General features: G+C 49.9%; 1 long non-coding RNA gene across 2 annotated transcripts in view; it reads left to right on the top strand.

The window, feature by feature from the left end:
* Positions 1 to 7,966: 7,966 nt before the first annotated feature.
* The window catches only part of LOC137750104 (uncharacterized), a 68,011-nt gene continuing 61,581 nt past the window's right edge, over positions 7,967 to 14,396 (top strand). For both annotated transcript variants that reach the window (XR_011070368.1, XR_011070367.1), the window contains exon 1: positions 7,967 to 8,106. This is a non-coding gene — a long non-coding RNA (uncharacterized lncRNA). The remainder of the gene's footprint in view (positions 8,107 to 14,396) is intronic.

The raw sequence follows: 14,396 nt of genomic DNA on the forward strand, positions 1-14,396 counted from the left end.
CGCTGAGCCCTGGGCCCCGCTCGCCAGCCCGGCACCGTGCCCACCGCCGCCCCGTCCATGCGCCCCGACGGCCGGCCCGCGCCCCATGCGGCAGGAGCCAGGGCTGCTTGCGGCTGGGGTGCGGTACCCAGGGGCGGGGCCTCGGCGGGGCGGGGCGAGGGGGCGAGGAGGGCCGAGGGGGCGAGGAGGGCCGAGAGGGCTCCTGCAGCTGCCACTTCCCTGCCGCCCCCCCACCCCGCACACCTGCCCTTGTTTACCCGGTGGGGCCCCGGGGTTAAGGTGTCAGCAGATAGTGGGAGCAAAGCGCCCAAAGCCCAGGTCTGCAGGAGCCCTGTCTCCACCACTATCTCGTCCTGTGACCTTGGGCAAGTCGTTCATTTCTTCGTTTGGTCAGTCATCCAACAAATATTTACCAAAGCACCTACTGGTGCAAACAAGATTCCTGATGTAAATAGAGCTGATATCCTAGGATGGAGGGTTGGCTAAAAAGCAAACACACAAAGCGATAATTTAAGAAAAGTGTGAGAAAGAAAGAAAACTTCTTGCGGGGGTGGGGGGGATCGCCAGCTAAGGTTGGGGGGAGAAGGCCTCCCTGGGGAGGGACTGGGGCGGAAGCGTCCAGGCAGCAAGTGCGGGTCCTTTAAGCAGAGAAGCCAGTGTGTCTGGAGCCACAATAATTGGGGTGCTGGGGGAGTAAGGGTGGGAGTGGGGATTGGAAGGAAGACAGAGAGTCCACTTCACACAGGGTTTTACAGGCCCTCCCGAAGGTTTATTCTTCAGTACAATGGAAAACCCTAGAGGGACTTCCCTGGCGGTCCAATGGTTAAGACTCCGCGCTTCCACTGCCAGGGGACTAAGATCCCGCGTGCCACGGGGCGCGGCGGAGAAAAAAAAGAAAAAGAAAACCCTAGAAAGGTTGTAAGCAGGAAAGCAAACACCAACAATCTGACTGACATTTTAAAAAAAAAGCATTCTGGCTGTCATGTGGGAAAGGGATGGTGGCCCAGAGTGAAGGTCAGTTAGGAGACTTTTTTTCTTTTTTTGGCCGCGCTGCCAGGCATACGGGACCTCAGTTCCCGAACCAGAGATCTGAACCAGGGCCCCCTGCAGTGGAAGCACGGAGTCTTAACCGCTGGACCGCCAGGGAAGTCCCCAGTTTGGAGACCCTTGTCGTCCAAATGTGTGCTTAGGGTGGGCTGGAATCAGGGGCATCGCCCTGGAGATGGAGACAAGCGGGTGGATCTGAGATGTTGGCGCCGGGGGTGGAGCCGGGCACACACGGCCAGCCACATTTCCCAGCCTCCCTCGCGCTTAGGGGTGTCCATGTGACAATGGAATGAGGGCAGAAGTGACCTGTGCCACTTCCAGGCCTGGCCCATAAAGCCCTCCCACACGCCATGCCCCCACCTGTCTTCCCCAGCTGCAGACTGAATGTGGACACCTATTCTTTAGGAGAGGACAGAGCCACGGGGTGGGAGGAGCTGGGGTGCAATGACACATTGCAAAGGGTCTCCCAAAGGACCACCTAATTTGAACTTCTGTGGCAATAAGCCCCTGACGTCTGGGGTCCATCTGTTACCACAGCTAGCGTTACCCAGATGCGCACAGCAACAGGACTTGCTGAGGGGGTTGGGTGTGGAGGGCGAAGGGGAGGATGGCTCAAGGATGATCCCGGGGTCCTTGGCCTGAACAGCTGGACGCTTGGGGCACCTTCCATTGACCTCACTCCCTGAGGAATCTACCCCTGCCCCCCCAGCACCAAGGCAACACTCATTTCAGAGTCCTGGGTGAGCCTTCATGGGGAGTCTGGGCAGAGCACAGGCAGCCTCTCCTGCAACTCTCTGGGGCACCCACCTTCCCAGGTCTCTGCTGCAGCCTTGACATACATCACTTGTCCCCCTGTGACCATTCCAGCCCCTCTTCCTGCAGCCCCTTTGCATTTTTTTGCTCCAGCTCCGTTAAACTTTCAGCTCCTTGTGCAAACTCTTGCTTTGCTTGGAACAGTCCTCTCCCCAGCCCATTCAACAGCCAACATTTATTGAATGCCTGCTAGGGGCTAGGCATTGGTTGAAGCACTTTACATGTATTTATGCATTTAATCCTCACGACCTCCTTACGTGATAGGGGCTGCTGGCTAACGCCCTATTCATCCTTCACCTCTCCCTTAGTTGGACACCTTTCCTGACTCCTAAGGTATCCCTCCTCTGTGCTCCTTGAAGACTTCCCGTGCTCCTGCCATCTCTCATTCCTCCCACTGCATTGTAATTCTCGCGTTCCATATATGTGTCCCCGTGAGGACAGGGATCCCATCTTGGTCCCCAGCCTGTCCCCAGCAACCGGATCTGGCACAGAACACACATCCAGGGATTGTTTGTGGATGAACAAGCGGCAGCAGCAGCACGTAGAGCACGGACTCTGCACCCCGACTGCCTGGGATCGTATCCTTCTTTCACTTACCAGTCGTGTGAACTTGGGATGCCTCAGTTTCCCCAGTTTAAAATGGGGTTAGGAAAGTTCTTATCTCATAAGGTGCTGTGGTCAGCAGAATAATGGCCTCCCTGAAGATGCCCACGTCCTATCCCTGAGACCTATGAATATGTTAGGTTATGCGGCAAAGGGGAATTAAGGTTGCAGATGGAATTAAGGTTGCTAATCAACTGACCTTGAGATGGGAGATTACCCTGATGATCTGGGTGGGCCCAATGTGATCCCAAGCGTTCTTATAATTGGAAGAGGGAAGCGGAAGAGGGGGAACCAGAGAGATACAAGGTGAGAAGGACTTGGCCTGACGTTGCTGGCTTTGAAGATGGAGAAAGGGAGCCACACGCCAAGGACCACAGGTGACTTCTAGAATCTGGAAAAGGCAAGTAAACAAATTCCTCCCTAGAGCCTCCAGAAGGGAATGCAGTTCTCCCAATGCCTTGATTTTAGCCCAGCGTGACCCGTGTAGACCTCCATCCCACAGACCTGGAAGGTAATACGTTTGTGTTGTTCAAGCCGCTAGGTTTGTGATAATTTGTTTTAGCAACAACAGGACACTACTACAGTGGTTGTGAGGATGGTGAGGATTAAATAAGCTGGTAGATGTGCAGCCCTGAGAGCATCGTCTGGCCCTGACGACTCATCTAGAAGATTTAGCCAGTGTTGCAACTATCACAACAGAGCAAAGGCCCAGGACCACAGGGATGTTAGACTCAGTTCCTGCCCTGACTCAGTTCTTGGGCAGAATGGGGGCCCAGTGCCTGGTAGAGGGGGCCTTGGACCCCTTCTTCCCCTGAGAAGCTAGAGGGGGGCAGCTCAGCAGCTCAGAAGCGAGGGTGCTGGTGCTACTGCCTCAGCTTTATTTTTAGCGACGGTGTCAGCAAGTTTGATTTTCTGATTCCTGCTCAGACTTCAGAGGAACAGAAACCTGGGCTACAGTCTCCGAGTGGGCCCAGGTGGGGCACCAAGGACCTATAGCCCGAGAAGTGCCTGAGAAGAGCTTATGGGGCCAGTAGGGGTGGAGGGAGCTTGCTCTTAGGGGAAGGGCTGGGTTCACCCCGGGGACAGTTAATGAGTCCTGGTCCTGAACACAGCTAGGTCAATGAGTCCTGGGTTTAAATTCTAGCTCATCCACTTTCTACCTGGGTATCTGTGGATAGAAGCCTTCCGCTTCTCTGCACCTTAGTTTTCCCATGTGAGAAATGGGGGTGATGGGCATGCCCGCCTCCTGCATTATAAAAGACACCGTATGTCACTTTCCAGGTGCCCAGGAGCCACTTTTCCTCCCTTTTTACAACTGACTGCCTGCTGATGTCAGGAATTCTTTTTCCAGAAGCAGGGGCAAGACTAAGACTGTGGAGCGCTGTCCGCACTAGGAACATTCACAGACTTTGCTAAGGGAGCCCTCACTCCCCAGCGCAGGAAGCCGGGGTGCAGAGGAGAAGAGACCCCGCTTGCCAAGTCCTCGCAGCCAGGCAGTGGCTGAGTCAGAACTTGAACTCAGGGCTGTCTGGCCCCCCAGGGTCACGATCCTTCGGATGCACGGTGCCTCCTCATCAGGCAAGATGCTGGGGGCTTTATCACCCTCCAGTGGCCTCTCGGATCTCACTCTCCTAATCTCTAAGGTGGGTTTGAGGAGCGCTGGCTTCCCGCCCCCACTGTTGTGAGCGTCTCATGAGACGAAGCTGAGAGGTGCTTTGTCAAATGGGTCCGCTGGCGGGGGAGGCATTACTGGGGCCACGGGGAGCTGTCTGGCCCTGCCAGGCAGGTGAATCTGCCCTGTGCTTGGCATTTTCGGTTCCGCGGCTCTATTTTAAGCCAGAGGAGGTTAGAGTTTGTTATGTGTGTTTCTCAGCTTGGAGAACCGTCAGCTGAGCAGTCACCAAAAGCAGCAACACCCCAAGGCGCTCCCTGAAGCTCCCCCTCCCTCCACCTCCCCCTCCCTTCTTTTTTCCTTCGGGAACCTGAGGGGACCTAGTGATTTTCCTCTGTCCCTTCATGCCAGAGTTGCACCCGGGACCCATCAATGAGGCTTGGATCTTCTTCTTCCAGAGCTGCAAGGTTGCCAGCCTTGAGGACAACGAGATAGGTGATTCCAGGCCCTAACTAGGTCCTCTTAACCTTTCAAAGCACTTCACGTCCCTGAGAAGTCAAGATCCTTCTGAAAGCTGTAGGAGCCAGGCAGGCCTTGTCATTCCCACATCAGGGAGAGAAACAGACTCAGACAGAGAATAAAGTCTGCCGTCTAAGGTGCCACATGGTAGGTAGGACAGTGGTTAGGAAAGAACGTGAGTTTCTGAGTGAGCCAGACCTCAGTTCTACCTTGGGCAAGTGGCTTCACCTTTCTGAGCCTCAGTTTCCTCATCTGTGACATGGGGGTAAAAGTATCTGCCTACCAGTGTTCCTGTGAGGATTAAATGAAAGCATGAAGGGGCACTCAGCACAGATTAGGTGCCTAGCAAATGTTAGTGGCCCCTCCACCCAATTAATTTCTTCTTTTCCTTTTCTACACAGCTTGTTCCCCAGATGTACTGAGATCTTAAGGGATTGATTTTTATAATTAGAATATAGTTCAGTAATTTTCCAGAAGGTCAGAAGCCCTAGGCATTTTCCCTGATAAGATCTCTCATCTCTCTCCTAAAAGAATGGATTATTTTGACCTCAGGGGATGATAGGTACCAGCTCCTTCGAGATGGCAGCTGTGGCCTTTCTGTAGCTTGGGCATCATTTAGGGATCTGGGTTGCAAGAAATTAAAATCTGCCTCTTGCTAATTTAAAGAACATTATAGGTAGGATTTGGCGGGGGGGGGGGGGGTGCTTCTTCCAGAATCTTCCAGGCACTGGAAGACAAGCTACATGGCTTGGAGGACCCAGAGAGATGGAACCTATTGCCCGGGAAACACCATAGCCACACCCACGTGTGGGCACCATGGTTCCCAGGCTGGTGAATATATTACTTGGGGGTAGGGGGGGCGACAAATGACAGCTGTCTGAGCATGACCCTGTCTCTGGCTGTTGGGACCCTCCAGGGCTGCTCAGAGGATTCCTAACACGTGTTTGTGGCCATTTGGTTGGAGCCATTGGGAGTTTGTTCTTCTCCTTCTTAAGGATGGATATCTTGAAGTTACTGAAGATACTAAAACCTTTATTCTGGTTAATAATTTTAAAAACTGACAGAAGTATGGGGGGGGTTATTAAACCATTCTCTCTACTTTCAAGTACAATTGAGAATTTCCTCACTAAAAGGTTTTTCTGAAAGAGCCTTTTCTCTCTCTCCGTCCCCACCCCCATTTTTTCCCTGCTGTTCCTTTGGTCTGAGGATTGGACTGGATTAGAAGGACATTTACTGAGCAGTTACTAGATCCAAGCAGGGAGCTAGGTAGGCACTTAGCAGGCATCACCTCGTGCACTCCCCACAACAGCAAATACTTTTTTTTGGCTGCGCCTTGCAGCATGCGGGATCTTAGTTCCCCGACCAGGGATCGAACCCATGCCCCCTGCAGTGGAAGCTCAGGGTCCTAACCACTGGACCGCCAGGGAATTCCCAACACCAAGCACTTTTAATCCCACCTTCCAGAGGACGAAGCCAAGGTGCAAAGGGGTGCGGTGTTTTGCCTCAAGTCACGCTGTTAAGTAGGGAGGGGAGCCGTCCCATCCTGCTGTCAAGCTCTTGCAGCTAAAGGCGATGCTTCCCCCACCCTGAGGACCTGCAAGGGGTTCGGGCACAAGACGGCAGCTGCTGCCACGTGGCCATTCCAGCTCAGCCGTTGCCCCTTCTCCTCCTGCCAATGCCCATCCCTCTCGTTCTCCAGTCAACATAAAGAATTGGAATTAAGAGACATCTGAATCACAGGGGGCAGTGCTTGCATTTCAGAAGACATCATTGGCTGGAAAAAGTCAAGGCAATGAAATTAAAGAGCCTGAGACGCTAAGAAAGGCACATGTTAAAGTAAGGACAGCACAGAACTGTGCTGTCGCATAGGGTGGCCACTGGACATAGGTGGCCATTTATACTTAAGATTTAATTTAATTAAAAATTCAGTTCTTCAGTTGCAATAGACACATGTCAAGTGTCCATTAAACACATGCTACATTGGACAGAGCAGATACAGAACATCTCCATCACCACAGAAAGTTCCATTGGATGTTGCTGGTACAGAGAGTGAGACTGTAGACTTTCAACCGGACTGGCTGGTTTTGAATCCTGCCTTCACCACTTACCTGCTGGTATCCTGGGCCTCAGTTTCATCACCTGTAAAATGGGGTCAATAATCCCGTAGAATTATTATTACATATCCAGCTCAGTTGGGACCAGTGGTTAGTCAACTAATCAAAGAAGCAGGGAATTATTTTAAATGATACACACCTTGAACATCTGCCACTCTGTTCTTTGAACGTGGGGCTATTCATTGGCTTTTTGTGCTGTCCTCCTTACGTGAACTACACTAGAATCTATCTTCTGCTTTCTGGTTTTGGTTTATTTCAAGTGAGGCAAGGATCTGAAGACACCTGTGTAGCAACCTGAGTGCAGAATCCCTCTAGATTCTCATGGTAATTTTTTTCCAGATCTTTTGTAGTTGTTTCTTCCACACCTAATTTGGCAGCCTGTTTTAGCAACTCATTCTTATTGTTTTCATAAAAACAAATCTCTTCCTTTTTGCACTCATATTTCATCAGCTTATGGAATATCTAATTAAATTACACCATGACAATAACAAATGTGCTGGCGCAAACTGGCTTGAGAACAAACCCAACAGATTTTTGGCAAAGACATCATTTGTCTTAGCTTGGGCTTCTCTAACAGAAGACCGTGGACTGGGGGTCTTAAACAGCAAACATTTATTTCTCACAGTTCTGGAGGCTGGAAGCCTGAGATCAGGGTGCCAGTATGGTTGGATTCTTGGCGAAAGCCTTTTTCCTGGTTTACAGACTGCCATCTTCTCACTGTATTCTCACATGGTAGAGAGAAGAAGCAAGCTCTCTCATATCTCTTCCTGTGAGGGCACTATCCCATCCATAATAACTCCACATTCATGACCTAATTACCTCCCCAAAGCTCCACCTCCTAACACCGTCACATTGGGGGTTAGGATTTCAACGTATAAATTTTGGGGGGGACACAAACTTTCAGCCCATAACAACGTTCTATTGGAGAGAGCAGAAAGGAGCAAGGGCGCCAGAGAGTGACCTCCTAACTGTGAGCGTTCCTTATGCCTGGGGCAGGAGGGTTGTACTCAGGTGGAATGGAGAGCACTGGTTAGCCTGGTGAACTGATTAAACAGACATGATTAAAGAGAGCTTCTTTGCCTCACTAACTCTGTCAGACTGTAGGGTGGAGTTGGCTCTGGAAGACACCTGCCCAGCCAGAGACTACATTTCCCAGCCCCCTTTGCTTCCAACTATGACCATGGGACTAGACCTCACCAATGGAGTGTGAGTGGGGGTGATGTCACTTCCAGGCGGGCGTCTTTAGGAAGCAGGCGAGCTTCTCCATTCCTGCCTGCAATTTAGATGTAGAAGGCGCGGAGGCCCAGGAGCTGGTGGAGCTGTAACATGTAAGTCACCTGGCTCATCACGTGAAGGAAAGCTGCCCTCCAACGAGGAACACCTGCCTTGGAATATTATGTGAGTAAGAAATAAACCTCTATTGTGTTAAGCCACTGAATTTTGGGGTTCGCTTGTTATAGCAGCTACAAGTGAACCCTGATTAATAAACTTACCTTATAGGGCAGTTGTGAAAATTAAATTAGATGATATGCATGTAACAGACTCTTTTTTTTTTTTTAATTTTTTTTATTATTTATTTATTGGTTGAGTTGGGTCTCTGTTGCTGCATGTGGGCTTTCTCTAGTTGCGGCGAGCGGGGTTTACTCTTTGTTGTGGTGCCCGGGCTTCTCATTGCAGTGGCTTCTCTTGCCGTGGAGCATGGGCTCTAGGTGCGCGGGCCTCAGTAATTGTGGCACGTGGGCTTCAGTAGTTGTGGCTCGCGGGCTTAGTTGCTTCGCGGCATGTGGGATCTTCCCGGACCAGGGCTCGAACCCGTGTCCCCTGCATTGGCAGGAGGATTCTTTTTTTTTTTTTTTTTTTTTTAATTATTTATGGCTGTGTTGGGTCTTCGTTTCTGTGCGAGGGCTTTCTCTAGTTGCGGTGAGCGGGGGCCACTCTTCATCGCGGTGCGCAGGCCTCTCACTATCGCGGCCTCTCTTGTTGCGGAGCACAGGCTCCAAACGCGCAGGCTCAGTAGTTGTGGCTCACGGGCCTAGTCGCTCTGCGGCATGTGGGATCTTCCCAGACCAGGGCTCGAACCCATGCCCCCTGCATTGGCAGGCAGATTCTCAACCACTGCGCCACCGGGGAAGCCCTGGCAGGAGGATTCTTAACCACTGCGCCACCAGGAAAGCCCGTAACAGACTCTTAAATGGGACTTTCCTATTGTATTTCCAGTTAAAGCCTCAACACAGGGATGCAAGGTGCTGAATACCCCCATATTTCAGAAAGCCATGAGACACACACCAGCAGGACTGTTTTAGGGTTGTCATACCGGCTTTTCTCCCACTCCATCCCCACCCCCTCAGCCTCCGCGAGCAGAAGACTAGAATTTGAGAATAATTTTCTAGAATAGGGAGAAATGATATACCTTTTCTGCTCTCCTAGGAGAAGAAAGGGTCCCACCCCCACCCCCGTCCTGAGACGTCCCACTTGTAGAGATTTTGGGTTCCTGCCAGAAGTGGTGAGTGGCAGCTGATTCTCCGACCGCTCGTGAGGCAGGCTTGCAGATCCGCCCTCAGTGTGCGTTTGAGCAGAGAGAAAGTGATTAGAGAGATGGCAGGACGGGGGGGCATCCTGTACGCCCATCACTTGGCCGAGCAAGAATGGGTGAACTTCCCATGAGCTGAGTGGGTGCCGGGCCATCTGACCTGGGCCCTGCCCCAAAGGGAGGATCCTTGTGCTTCCCAGGAAAGAGGACCCTGGCAGAAAGAGGCTGTGAAGTGCACTTCTGGGGACAGGGTCTAAGAGAGGTCACGGGGTCCAGATATCCCCCAGCAGTCAGGAGACCACTACAGGGACCCCTGAATAAGCTAGTCATGTGGTCCAGGAACACTAGCCTTTAAACACTTTCCACACAAAAGGAATCCACCTCCCTCAGGAGACTCAAAGCAACACCAGCTACGTTTTTCCCCCCTTTCCTCCACTGCTCCTTCCAGGCCTCTTAAACAGGAGAAGCTAGAACTCAAACGGGGAGGATGGAAAAGGTTTTTAGAGAGACCCTCACACTCTCTCAGTGCTGCAGAGGACTGTAATGCAGAGACTAAGGGCAAGTTTCCGGAGCCAGACAGCCTGGGTTTGAATTCTGTGTCTCTAACTTACTAGCTGTGTGACCTTGGGCAAGTTACCTCATCTCTCTGGGCCTTAGTATCTGTAAGATGCCATTAATAATAGTACGTACCTCATATCCTCATAACACTGTAAGGTGCACGTAGTTAGGCTATTTAATAGTTTGTTAAATTAAATAACAATGCATTAGTGAGGTGAAGGGTCAAGCTTGATTTAGAGGAAGTGTTAAATAGTATATAATTAGATGTTCAATCCAGACTGAAAGGCATGGGGCAATGAGAGATTTGACTGGATGTGTTCAAAGGCAATGGGTGAAGAAAAACTAGATCCATTTATGTGTGTCCCTCACCAAATTCAGATTATTCAATAAGCCAGTTACACGTGTGACGTATTTAGATCAGTCTGGGACACATTGAAACCCTCAATACATGTTAACTATTATTATTCAAACTTGTGCCAGGTCAGAAATCGAATCCTTTCTAAGTTTTATTAGTTTTGAGGGATAATAAGAATGACTATTTTTGTGGTGGCATAAAGCAGTGATTCTCATACTTCTTGGTCTTCATAAAACCACCCAACTGCATAAAATATTTGTGAATCCAAATCACATTGCCAACTCCATTTGCAAAGTAAAAACAATGGGGAAAAATGAGCAAGTACTATATTTATAATCCTCCTCATTTTATAAAAGAATGAAAAAAAAAAAGAATGAATTTCATAACCCCTCAAATGAGGCAGGTCGTAAGTTCAGAGTAAAAGACAGTCTTACAGATGGAATCCATTTCACTTGATGAGATTTCACTGTGTTGTCCTTATTTTTAGTACCAGTTCACTGGCTGGACTTTGAAGACCTCAGATATAAATTCCCATAGAGTTTGCAAGCATCCAGAGCTGTTATCCCCTTTAATTCTCATGACTACCCTGTAAGGCTGGGACCATGGTCTACATTTTCTTTTGAGTATGGAGGTTCAGAGGGGTTAGATGCCTTGTTCAGGGTCACCCAGCTGGAACAAGATATCAAGCCTGGCTTCAGAATCTCAATATTCCTGGTAAAATACGGTCTTTTCCTCTGGTTTGAATACATGTTGGAGAGGCCTCTCCTGTATGTGGTCATCCAAGCATGAAGCTCCTTTTCTTCTGTGACTCTGTCCTGTCCTAAAGCAGAGATTCTTTTCCCAGAGACAATACCCAAGGATCTGGGGATGAAATTCAGGGATTCCTGAACTTGAAAGGGAAAATAATTGCATCTTTCCACTGACCTTTAGCTAACATCTAGCACTTCCTTCAATTATGAATGGAGAAAACAAAGTAGTAGTAGCAGTACCTATTTGTCACCAAAAGAAATCACAAGTATTTTCATATCACAAAGTAATTATTGTGGATATCTTGAAATACTGTTTATGCTATCGCCACATTGAAAGTATGGTAATTAAATCTCGTTATTTAATATATTCCTAGAAAAGCACATGTAACAATCTCACATACTTTTTTTGTTTTGGTTACCGTATTTCAATAATTTGTGTCCTTTGTAATCCCATGTATTTGATTTTATGTGTGTAATATGACTTGTCTGAGAAGGAGATCATAGACTTTACCAGTTGCCCAAGGAGTCCTAGGTTCGTAAAGAAAGGTGTAGAACGATGTTCTAGAGCCTTGAAGTCCTCCATTGTGTCCTCTGCATGTGATCAGCAGACGAGGGCAGAGAACGAGTGTGGAGGATGCTGAGGGGGGTTTACGGTCTGGGTCTGGAGTCAAGCCCATGGCCAGACCTCGGTCACCGTGGCTGGGAGATGTGGTCTCTCTCTGGGTGCCCAGGAGGAGAACAACAGCCAGTTGCTGCTCCATTATCATGTCGTTTGCAATGGCTCAGACTCAAGGAGACGCTGGGACCCCTTGTCTCGGCGATTTCTAGGAGGATGGTGGGGCGGCAAGTGCTGGGCACCAGGCACCATCTTGCTTATCTCATCCACAGGTGCAACAAGTCTACTGTTGCATGGAGGCAGCGCTGGGGGCAGCTAAAGCTGCTCCTCTCAGATCTTACTTCTGCTCCAACGTGCTGTCTGCTTTGTGCCCCAAGAACCCACAGTCTACAGGGGGCTGATGAAATTAGGACAAAATGTACAGTCTTGCAAATATAACTGTGGCTCTTGCGTGTGCAGAGCGCTAGAGTTTGCTAAGCACTTTCCTAAGCTGGGCTTATCTCATCCTCACTGCCGCCCTCCAGCAAGGCAGGGCAAAGATGATCATCTCCACTGTGCAGAGTCAGAAACAGCTCACAGGGGAGAATTAGATGCTCAAGGTCACAGACTAGAGGCACAATCAGGGCTAGAACCCAGGCCTCAGTCACCATTCAGCAGGTGCGTATTAAATACCTACCATGTACCAGGTCCTGTGCTGGGTTTCAGGGACACAGGGATGAATCAGAAATCTACCTGGCTTCTAGGGAGCAAAGCCCAACAGAACAGCCAAGAATAGACAGGTAATTACACTACTGTATACAGTTATATTTGTCAAGACTCTTAGTTCAAGTGATAGGAACCCAATTCAAACTAGTTTCAGTAATAAAGGGAGTTTATTGGTTCACATAACTGAAAAGTTTAGGGAAGGATAGCTTCAGGCGCAGCTGGATCTAGCAGCTTGAACCTAGTTGCCTGCCATCTGTTTCTCTTAATTTCTTGGTTCTGTGTGACTTCATTTTTCAGCACTTCTCATGGTGGCAAATATAGCCTCCAGCAATTGAAGACTTACCTTCTAATAGTTTGCCCACTTGAGTCAAAAGATGGTAACTCTTTCCCAGTTGTTCCAGAAACAGTCTTGAGGCTTTGCATGGAATGGCTGAGCCTCCTGCCTCATGTCATCCTGGATGCGGATGAGGTGGGGCTGAGGTGAAGCCGTAAGATCGAAGGAGCCTGAGTCCCTTAATCATTTGTGGAGGAGCCCACCTACCAGAAACACCTGTTCGGAATGTTACATAACCGAGAAACAGACTTTGTGCTTTAGACATGAGCAGTGGTGTACAGAGGGGTGCTGGTGGCGAGAGTGGCCTGCCCCCAGAGGCAGGTGACAAAGGGGTACACTGTCTTTAAAAACTTTTAAAACAATAATAAACGGGCTAAATTCAATCTGCTTTTTATTATCACCATGGGCCAGCAATTCTAAACATTGTCTGTATTAAAATATTCCTTCCCCAGGAACACCACTCCCACCATCAACCCTGACCCTTTGGTATGCCACTGGATTTGGGGCCTACTGACTGCTGGGATCTGGCTTGCCAAGACATACATAAGGGTTTATTTACTTATTTATTTGTTTTATTTTTGGCTGCCTTGGGTCTTCGTTGCTGCACGTGGGCTTTCTCTAGTTGCGGCGAGCAGGGGCTACTCTTCGTTGCGGTGCGTGGGCTTCTCATTGTGGTGGCTTCTCTTGTTACGGAGCACGGGCTCTAGGCCCACGGGCTCCAGGCATGCGGGCTTCAGTAGTTGTGGCACGTGGGCTTCAGTAGTTGTGGCTCGCGGGCTCTAGAGCGCAGGCTCAGTAGTTGTGGCGCACGGGCATAGTTGCTCCATGGCATGTGGGATCTTCCCAGACCAGGGATCAAACCCGTGTCCCCTGCACTGGCAGGCAGATTCTTAACCACTGGGCCATCAGGGAAGTCCCCGATAAGGGTTTAAATAGCAATCTGATGGACACCCTTATGTACGTACACCACAATGGTTGAGGAAACATTACAAATATGACGGTTGCCACAAAATTTGGAAATAAGTTTAGATTTCTTTTGGAGATTAAATTCAGACACCTGAGAAATCTGGCTGAGTTGGTGAAAGGACCCAGGGGGGCTTCACTTTGTACGGGGGCCACATCGGGACGCTGGACTGTCCGTCTGTCGTAAGCGGTGAGGCAGTGTGGATGCTACCAGGTTCTAAAACCTTGGGCTTTAAGGGGGTGAGAGTGGGCACAGAGAAGGAATCGAGAGAGGAAGGGAGGGGAATGGGACACGAGTGGGATGGCTCAGAGATGAAGAGATTCAGGAGGGTCATCAGGACACGGAGGTCCAGCCCTTGAGGTGAGAAGGGGAGTAAAATCAAAGTCAACCCCCATGTTGACCGCCTGCTGGCTTCAGGGCTGGGAGGAAGCTACAGAAGAAGCCGGTGTTAAGTACTGCCCGTCCGACAGGAGCAGATGAAGAGACTCAGCCCAGAGATGAGATTGGAAACATTTCCACGAAAGCCAGTGGTGAAGGGCCAGGGGGCAGCAAATGGAACATGGATAAGAACCAGACCAGTGTGATGGGGCCACTTACAAGTAGGCTTGTTGACTAACCTCGGGATGTCCAAAAGGCCTAGGATCCTGCCCTGGGGCTCGCCCTAGTGTTGTAATTAATTGCAGTGGAAGAGGAAACAGATGAAGTTCCTGAGAATTGGCTAAACCATGACCCTGTTGCTAAGAATGTGTGTCAGACCCTAGACCACATTTTAGCACTGGAGAGGCGGGTGGACTTTTTGATAGCACATGAAATGTGGTGGCCATACGAGGCTTCCCTTTCCCAGGCACCCCCTCCCCCGTGAGGCTGCTCGAGTTGC

The sequence above is a fragment of the Eschrichtius robustus genome, chromosome 16, assembly GCF_028021215.1.
Source record: "Eschrichtius robustus isolate mEscRob2 chromosome 16, mEscRob2.pri, whole genome shotgun sequence".
Classification (NCBI taxonomy): Eukaryota; Metazoa; Chordata; class Mammalia; order Artiodactyla; family Eschrichtiidae; genus Eschrichtius; species Eschrichtius robustus.